We start from the raw sequence: 10,282 nt of genomic DNA, 5'->3' as shown, positions 1-10,282 counted from the left end.
AGCCTGCGGACCGGCGGGCGGGGCCCGGGGTGGGGGGCCCGGGGGTGGCGGGGGCCCGCAGCCGGCCTGTGTGGGCCGGCGCAGGGCCCCTCCACCCGCCGCCGCCTGGCTCGGCGCCAATAATTACTTTTTAAAAAAGAGTATAGTATCACATTTTCCCTAAGGTTAGCGAATTGTCCTAGTACTAACTACATATTGAAATATCTGCCCTGGGGCTGGCTCCATGGCCTTGTGGTTCAGGGAGCCGTGTGCCTCACAGAGGACTACATGGTTAGAATCCGGATCTGACTGCTTGAAATGACAGGTGCGTGCGTATGTCCCAATTCCTGACCAAACGGAGAAAGGGAGACGGGACTGCAGCGGGACTGCCTCACTGGGGGGTACTTTCGCTCCCTTCCTCTTTCTTTGTTTCCTGTCTCTGGCAAGCGTATACACCCTCTGGCAAAATTAAAAACAAAAACCAACTTAATAAAATTTTAAAAATCATATTTTTAAAAAGGAAGAAGAAAATATCCTTTCAGCTTGAACTAAAATGTTTGCTCTGAAGTAAACTCAGTTCTGCATATGTTTGGGTGCGTTTCTAGGTTTCCATTGGTTGGTCTGTCTATATCTTCATAGAGACCATTTTGTTAAAAGTTTAGGACTTTACTTTTTTTTAGATACAGGGTCTTGCTATGTTGCCCAGGCTGGTAGTCTCACACTCACACTCCTTCTGCCTCAGCCTCCCACATAGCTGTGAGCACAGAAATGAGCCACCGCCCCTGGCTTCAGGTCATTTTTGATCATTTGCAAGGCAAGTCCCCTTATCTTTTTTTTTTTAATGAATTGATATCTTTTTAAGTAATTTTTTAACTTAACATTATTTACATAGTTATTTTAACTTGACTAGAGAGGGACAGAGTGAGAAAGAGAGGGAAAGTGAGAAAGCAAGCTGCCAGGTCCAGGACTCAAAGCATGGTCTGCCATGTGAGAGACCAGCCCCCTTAACCACCATGTCACTTGCCTGCCCCAGTCCCCTTATCTTTTTCTACCTCTTCAAGAATGTATGGATCTTCAAGAAAGGTTACAAAACATTTCAGAAAAAAGCTTGTCAAAGTCCAAAAAAATTTAAAAACCTGATGATTTTTATTTGTAATTGCAATGAACTTATTAATCTGAGAGATTGGACACCTTTATGATAGTGAATCTTCCAATTCATGAATATGGCATGTATTTCTACTAATTTAGATCTTTCATTGTTTTCTCATTTTTTTCCATAAAAGTGTTAAATATCTATTTTTAGGCCTATTCTTTTTTTTTTTTTTCTTTTTTTTTTTTTTGGTGAGGTTTTTGCTACAGGGCACATATGCTCGCCAGAAAGACAGAGAGAGACAGAGAGACAGAAAGCGAGAAATTACTCCCCAGGGGAGATGGCCACACCACAATCCCTTCTCCTTCATCCTCCTCTCAGGATCTTGGGCACACATGCACACACGCCTGGTGTGAGTTTAAGCCACCGGGTCCGGGACTCGAACCGCAGTCGACAACATGGGAGCCCAGCGACATAGCCATTACGCTAACTGCTGGTCCCTAGGCCTATTCTTATACAATTCATTTTTATGTTATTGTTAGTAGTATCACATTTTATTTTTTTTAAGAATTATTTTATTTAACTTTATTTTTAATTTGACCAGAGAGGGACAGAGTAAGATTGAGAGAGAGAGAGAGAGGAAAAGTGAGAAAGGAAGCCACCAGGTCTGGGACTCGAACCTCGGTTGGCCATGTAGGAGTCCAGCACCCTTAACCACCAAGCCACCTGCCGGCCCCATTTTATTGTATTTTATGTTTGTTGGCGGTATATAGCATAAGTGATTTTCCCTCTTATTTTCTACTCTGTTGTCTAACAAAATTCTCTTATCCTTTGGGGGTTTCTGTGTAGACAAACATATCATTAGCAAATGATGATAACTTTGTTTTATCCATTTTAATCACCCCCGGGGGGATGGCCATGCTCCAATCTGTTCTCCTCAGTCTCCTCTTGGGATTCGGGGCACACATCCACACACATCCGGAGTGATTTTCAGACTGTCAGATCTGAGACTAGAACTGTGGTCAGCCATATGGGAGTCCAGTGTTTTAACCACTACACCATCTGCTGCCCCCCCATATACTTAAATTTATTTACTTGTTTATTTTAAAAATAATTATTCATGTAATTTTATTTATTATTATTTTAATTTAGGGCATGTGCACTCACCAGAGAGAGACAAAGAGAGGGAGGGCGAGAAAGCACGTCACCAGAACTCAAATGCAGTTGGCCACGAAGCAGTCCAGTGTCTTCACCATGCCAACTGCTGGCTCCCTACTTAGTTATTTTTTAACCTTTACTGACTGGCTAAGACTCCAGTGCACAGTGAAATGAAAAATCGTAATTTGGGGCACACATATCTTGGTTCTGATCTTAAGAGGAATGCTTTCAACATTTTACCATTTGTAGCATTATTGCTATAGGGTTTTTTGGGGTAGGTAGCCCTTACCAGATGATGGAAGCTCTTCTATTCTTAACCTGTTAAAATGGTTATTGCTTTTTGTTTTTATGATATTGAATTTTATCAAATCATTTTCACTTTCAATTTATTAATATAGAGAGTTCTATTACATGACTATCAAATTTTTTTTTTGGGGGGGGGAAGGTGTTTTTTTGCCAGACAGAGAGAGACAGAGAGACAGAAAGCGAGAAATCACCCCCTGGGGGGATGGCCACGCCAAAATCCCTTTTCCTCCATTCTCCTCTCAGGATCTTGGGCACGCACGCACATGCGCCTGGCGTGAGTTTAAGCCACTGGGTCTGGGATGTGAACCGCGGTCGAGTACGTGGGAGTCCAGCGACATAGCCATTACGCTAACTGCTGGTCCCGTGACTATCAAATATTTCACCAGCCTCCTATTACTGAAATAAACACAACTTGGTCATGCCTTTCATTATTTTATACATGATATAATTGTGCGTGCTTCATAACTTCCTAACATAGGTTTTTCTACATACCTTTATGCATTTTATTTATTTATTTTTAGAGAGAGGTTTTTCACTATAGGGCGTGTGCACTCACCAGAGAGACAGAAAGTGAGAAATCACCCCCTGGGGGGATGGCCATGCCACAGTCCCTTTTCCATTCTCCTCTCAGGATTTTGGACATGCATACATGTGCATACACACACACACACACACACACACGCCTGGCATGTAGTTTGAGTCCTGGACCTGGCCAGGACTCAAACTACAGTTGACTATGTGGGAGTCCAGCAGTGTAACCATTATGCCATCTGCTGGTGCCCTTTTTGTTATCTTTAAAAGCTTTATCTTATATTCTTTTTTTTTTTTAAAAAAAGAAAAACATTATTTATTTAATTTTATTTATTCATTTATTTATTTTTATTTGGCTAGAGAGAAATAGAGAGAGAAAGTGAGAAAGCAAGCCACCAGACCAGGGACTCAAACCATGGTCAGCCAAATGGGAGTGTCCAGTGCCTTGACCTCCACACCACCTGCTGGTCCCCTTTATTTTGTACACTTTAAAGCTTTATTCATTTAAGCGTTTATTGAGGTATAATTTACATACTATGTAATTCATCCATTTAAAAATGATTTTTATTGTAATTATTATCATTATTTGAGTTTGCTATAGGGCACATACACTCACCAGAGAGAGACAGAGAAAGTGAGAAAGCAAGCCACCAGGTCTAGGATTTGAACCATGGTCGGCTATGTAGGAATACAGCACCTTAACCACCACACCACTGCTATTCACACATTTTAAGTGTGCAATTCAATGCTTCTTAGTAAGTTTTCTGAGTTGGGTAATCATCATGACAATCCAATTTTAGAACATTTCCATCATCTCCAGAAGACCCCTCATGCCTGTTTCAGTCGATCTGCATTCCTACTTCCAGCCCCAGGCGAACAGAAATGTGCTTTCTGTCTCCACAGATTTGCCTTTTCTGGACATTTTACACAAATGGAATCATACAATAGGTGACTTTTCTTTTTTTCATTTTGCTTCTTCCACTTAGCATAACATTTTGAGGTTCATCTGTGATTGCAGTATGCATCAGTAGTTAATTTCTCTTTTTACTTTTATTTATTAATTTTTGACTATAACAATGAGAAATGTTAAGTGTGCGTGTTCATGTCATCATTCCATGTGAAAGTCTGCCTTTGTCTAATTGGTATTTGATTTGTTTACTATTTACTTGTATTATTATATTATTATTAGTTTTTGCTACAGGGCACATGTGTTTGCTGGAGAGATGGGGAGAAAGGGAAAGTGAGAAAGCACCCCCCCCGGGGAGGATGGCCACCCTGCAATCCTTTCTCCCCACCTTCTGCTCTTGGGATTTTGAGTACGCGTGCATAGGCACCTGGGTGTGATTCTCAGGCTGCTGGGTCCAGGGCTCAAACTGCGAATTCAGCCATGTGGGGTCCAGTGCCGTAACCACCTCACCACCGGCTGGCCCAGTAGTTAATTCCTCTTTCTGTTTTGATACACCACATTTTGTTTTTTCCACTCATCAGCTGATGGACCTTGGAATTGCTTCCACATTTGGGCTTTTATGAATAATGCTGCTGTGAGCATTTATGTAAAAGTCTTTCTGGGGACACATGTTTTCAATTATCTTGAGAAAATACCTAGGTTGTTTGATAAATTTATGTTGAACTTCGAAACAGCCAGGCTGTTTTCCAGAAGTGGCTACACATTTTACATTCCTGCAACAACCTATGAGGATTCCAACTTCTTCACTCCTTGCCCACAGTTATTACTGTCTGCTGATTTAAAAAAAATTTATTATAGCCATCCTAGTGGGTGTGAAGTGGTATCTCACTGTGGTTTTAATTTGCATTTTCCAAATGACTAATGATGTTGAGCATCTTTTTTTTTTTTTTTCTTTTTCTTTTTGCCAAAGTCTCTTCTGATATTCGTGCAACAACCTCTGGGGTAGCCGGGATTACAGGCACAAGCCACAGTATCTGGTTTTTAGGTTGGACCAGGAATCAAACCCAGACCTCCCATGGGGTCCCCACCTACAGAGCACAGTGTCTTAGCAGACAGTGGCCCCACAACTGGGCGTATGTTGAGCATCTTTTATTATCTTAGTAGGCCTACCCATGAGGCACAGGGGTCGAGCTAGTGGCCAGCAGTGCTGGAGCCATTTGGTGACCGCAGTTCAGATCCTTAGTCAGCCAGAAAGGGTGGACCTGAAAAACACTGGGCACGTGTGCCTTGGGTCCTGGGGCACTAGAGGGGCTGGGAAGAGGGGATTGTAGTGTGACAAGAGTCTGTTGAAAGTTTCCTCTCTTGAGGCCAGCAGGTGGCATGGTAGCGAAGGCACTGGACTCCCACAAGGCCAACTACGGTTTGAGTCCTGGATTTGGCAGCTTGCTTGCTCACTTTCTCTTTCTCTCTCTGGTGAAAAAAAAAAAAAAAAAAAAGATTTTTCTCTCAGGGCCAGTAGGTGGCATAGTGGTTAAGGCAACGGACTCCCACATGGCTGACTATGGTTAGAGTTCTGGACCCAGTGGCTTAGCAATCACAGCAGGCACGTGTGCCTGCGTGCCCACAATTCTGAGAAGAGAAGGGAAGAGAAGGAATTGTGATGTGGCCATCCCCTCAGGGGGTGATTTCTCACTTTCCCTCTCTCTGTCATTCTCTCTGGCAAGCATATGAGCCCTATGACAGAAACCTAAAAAAAGATTTAAAAAAAGAAAAGAAAAGAAAGTTCTCTCTCATACACATGTGCTTTCTATCATATAAAGAAAAGGGAGAAATATTCTTATTAGTCATTCATATATATCTTCTCTGGTGAAATGTCTATTAGAATCTTTCACCTGTTTTTGTTTGTTTTTTAAACTTTTTGCCATAGGGAGATATGCTCACTGGAGAGAGACAATGAGAAGTCACCCCAAGGGTCAGATGGCCACACTGCAATCCCTTGTCCTCCATTCTCTTCTTGGGATTTTTGGCACATGTGCATTCGTACCTGGTGTGTTTTTCCAAGTCACCAGGTCTAGGACTCAAATTGTTCAGTTGGCCATGTGGGATCCAGCATCTTAACCACCATGCTACCTGCTGATCCCTTGTTCACCTGGTTTTTTGTTTTGTTTTGTTTTTGTTTTTTTTAAAAGGTTTTTGCTATAGGGCAAGTGCGCTCACCAGACAGACAGAGAGAGACAGAGACAGAAAGCGAGAAATCACCCCCGAGGGGGGATGGCCACGCCGCAATCCTTTCTCCTCCATTCTCCTCTCGGGATCTTGGGCACGCACGCACACGCGCCCGGCGTGTTTTAAGCCACTGGGTCCGGGACACGAACCGTGGTCGAGAAGTAAACAGACAGAGACAGAAAGGTAAAATTCCCCCCCCCCGGGGGGGGGGAATGACCACGCCACAATCCCTTCTCCGTTCTCCTCTTGGGATCTTGGGCATGCATGCACATACGCCTGGCATGAGTTTAAGACACCACTTATTTATTTATTTTAATTTGACCAGAGAGGGACAGAGAGAGAGAGAAAGTGAGGAAGCAAGCTGCCAGGCCTGAGCCACTTGGCAGTCCAGCTCACTTAACCACCACACCACCTGTTTCACCTCTTTTACCTGTTTTAAAAATTGGATTGTCTTGAGACCAGCAAATGGCATAATGGGTAAGTCCTTAGACTCCCATGTAGTTGACTGTGGTTCAAGTCCCAGACCTCAGGCTGGGTGCCTATGTGTGTGTGCCTAAAATCCCAAGAGGAGAATGGAGGAGAAAAAATTGGGGCATGGCTGTCCCCCTGGGGAGTGATTTCTTGCTTTCTGTCTCTCTATCGAGTGCATGCACCCTATAGCAAACATTTCTCTAAAAAATAAAAATTTTAAAATCAGATTGTCTTTTTATTATTGAGTTGTAAACATTGTATAAATTCTGGCGATAAGACCTTTATCAGAATTATGATTTGAACATATTCCCTTCTACTCTGAGGTTTATCTGTTCATTTTTTAAATAGTGTATTTTAAAGTAAAAAAAAGTGTTTTATTTTTATTAATTCCAGTAGTTTTTTATTGTTTGTAGAGAGAGATTTTTGCTGCAGGGTGCATGTGCTCGCCGGAGAGACAGAGAAAGACAGATAGGAAGTGAGAAATCACCCCCTGGGAGAGATAGTTACTCTAAAATCCCTTCTCCTCCATTTTCCTCTCAGGAGCTTGGGCACACATGCACACACACCCAGCATGAGTTTAAAGCCTCCGGGTCCAGGACTCGAACCACCATGGTTAGCCATGTGCAAGTCCAGTGATATAACTATTACATAATCTGTTGGTCCCCAATAGCTTTTTTGTTTGTGAATCACGCCATTAGTGTCATATCTAAGAACTCTGTACCTGGGGCCGGCAGGTGGTATGGTGATTAAGGGTGCTGGACTCCCACATGGCTGACCATTGAGTCCCGGCCCTGGCGGCTTGTTTTCTGACATTTCCTCTCTCTCTTGCTCTGTCCCTCTCTGATCAAATTTAAATAAATAAATAAATAAACAAATAAATAAAGTAACTATTTTTTATTTATTTTTGTAGAGGTTTTTGCTATAGGGTGCATGCACTCTCCAGAGAGACAAAGAGATAGAAAGAGAGAAATCACCTCCACAGGGGGTATTGCCACACCGCAATCGCTTCTCCTCCATTCTCCTCTCGGGATCTTGGGCACACACACACACACGCCGGCGTGAGTTTAAACCACCGGCTACCACATCATTCATTAGATAAAACTTGAGAATGTGGGTCAGCAGGTCATGTGATGATGAGCGTGCTGGATTCTACATGGCCGACTCTGCAATTCAAGTCCTGGACCCAGAAGCTTGAAAAACATGCCAGGCACATGTGCCCAAAATCTCAAGGGGAGGATGTAGAAGAGATTGCAGTGCGACCATTTCCCCTGGAGGATAATTTCTCACTTTTCCTCTCTTTTTGTCTTTCTCCCACAAGCACACATGCCCTATGGCAAAAATCTAACCAAAACAAAACAGAAAAACAAAACAAAAATAATTTTGCCAGATAGTGCATGGGCTCACCCAAAAGAGACAGAGAGGCAGAGAGAAAGAGAGACAGGAAAAGTGAGAAAGTAGTCCCCATAGGGGATGGCCATGTCACAATTCCTTCTCCTCCATCTGTCCTTTCAGGCGTTTGGTCATGCAGACACACGTGCCCAGTGTGTTTTTCAAGTTGCTGGATCCAGGACTCAAATTGCACCGTTGGCCATGTGGGATCCAGTCGTTCCCAACCAATGTGTCATTGGCTGGCCTACTTTTTTTTCATTGTTTTCTGGTTTGGGTATCATTTTTTATTTTTTAAAAAACGTATGGATGTATTACCTACCCAAAAATAAAATTTTTTCCATTTATTTTATTTTTAGAGAGATTTTTGCTACAGGGAGTGTGTGCTCGCCAGAGAGAGACAGAGACAGAAAGCAAGAAGTCAACCTCCAGGGGGAATGGCCATGCTGCAATCTCTTTTCCTCCATTATCCTCTCAGGATTTTGGGCATGCATGTATACATGCCTGGTATGAGTTTCAATCGCCAGGTTCAGGACTTGAACCCCAGTTGGCCATGTGGGAGTGCAGTGATGTAATCATTTTACTGGTTCCTTTTTTTTTTTTTTTCCCATTTTTAGAAAGTTTCTGGGCCAGCCCCAGGTGCAATGGTTAAGTACTGTGTATAGAAAGCTTGATCCCACAACCAGTGTTTGAATCCTGGCCCTGGCAGCTTGAAAAACAAGCTAGGCACATATGCATGCGTGCCCAAAATTATGACAGAATGAAGAAACATAGGTGAAGGGGTCGAGGCATGACTATGCCCCATTGGGGGTTCTCTGGCACTCACAAACACATGTACCATATGACACTTAATAAAAGAAGAAAAAAGATAGACATTTATAAAAGTTTCTTTTGGTGCTGGCCCAATAGCCTAGTGGTTAAGGGAGCAGGATTCCACACTGTCAAACACCTTTCAAATCCTAGCTCTGGAGGCTAGAAAAATACAACAAGTATATGTGTGTGCATGCCCCAAATCCCACCAGGATGAAGCAATGGAGGAGAAGGGATCGTGACCTGACCACACCCCACCAGGGAGTTGCTTTCTCTCTCTTCCTCTCTCTGTGTCTCCCTCATTAGTGAGTATGCACTCCCTCTGGGGTGCATTAATTTTTAATTATTTTAAATTTTTAATTAAAAATAAATGAATAAATAAATAACTTTCTCCCATGTGCAAGAGAGACAGAGAGAAAGAGAGACAGTACCCCTAACAGGGTCTTGATGCCATGCTTCACCCCCAACTTTAGCTGGGCCTGGTTCATAGTGCATGTGTGCCTAGTGTACTCAGGGAAGTCTCTGCATACAAACTGGGACCTTTCCCATGTGAGTCAGTCTGACACAATATTGGGCTTTGCTGTGCCACCATCAGGCCTCCCAAAATAAATCTTAATTTTAAAAAAATTATCAATAATATTAAAAATTATTTTTAAAAAACCATAATGCTGGGGCTGGCAGGTCACATGGTGGTTAAGAGTGCTGGACTCCCACATGGCAGACAGTGGTTCAAGTTCTGGACCTGGTGGCTTGCTTTCTCACTTTCCCTCTCTCCTCTCTCTTTCTTCTCCTCTCTCTCTCTCTGTCCCTCTCTGTTCAAATTAAAATAAATTGCCAAGGGCCAGCCTCAGCGGGGGTGGGTTCTCTTGTCGGAGAAAGGCAACACAGGTGATTAGAAACAAAAATTAGACTAAGACCTCAATGCCTCTTAGCATGTTCTCAGCTGGCCACAGCCAGAGCTAGCTCCAGACTGTAGCGCAGTGGCTATTAAAACATACGTATTTATTGAGGGATGTTTAGGAAGTAAGGGGGGTGAGGGAAAGTAAAATTTCACTTTAAAAAATAGGGAATACGAAGCATGGAAACAATAATTATAAAACATGCTGTTTGTCTTATCAGATCAGGTAAAATCAATCACAGTTCTCAGGATGAGGAAGTCCATTTGTCTGTTGTATTTTCTTCTTAGATCTTGATTACTGGGAAGGGTCTTTCAAAGAGGGGGCTTGCAGAAAGCTTAATAACTTCAGTCCCAGGCCAGGGTGGCAGCATTGCCGGTTACAAAGGCCTAGGAATTTTGTCTTATTAAGTAAAGACACAGTTAATATATGGACTATCTATATGTTACAGCAAAAGAGGATGAGCCTATTGTCCATATGGGAAAGGAAGATGATCTTGTAGCTCAGGAGACAACACAGGAT

The sequence above is a fragment of the Tupaia chinensis genome, unplaced genomic scaffold (genome assembly GCF_000334495.1).
Source record: "Tupaia chinensis unplaced genomic scaffold, TupChi_1.0 Scaffold000259_1, whole genome shotgun sequence".
NCBI classification, from domain to species: Eukaryota; Metazoa; Chordata; class Mammalia; order Scandentia; family Tupaiidae; genus Tupaia; species Tupaia belangeri.
The sequence above is the reverse complement of the archived record's forward strand: the minus strand, read 5'-3'. Positions refer to the sequence as shown.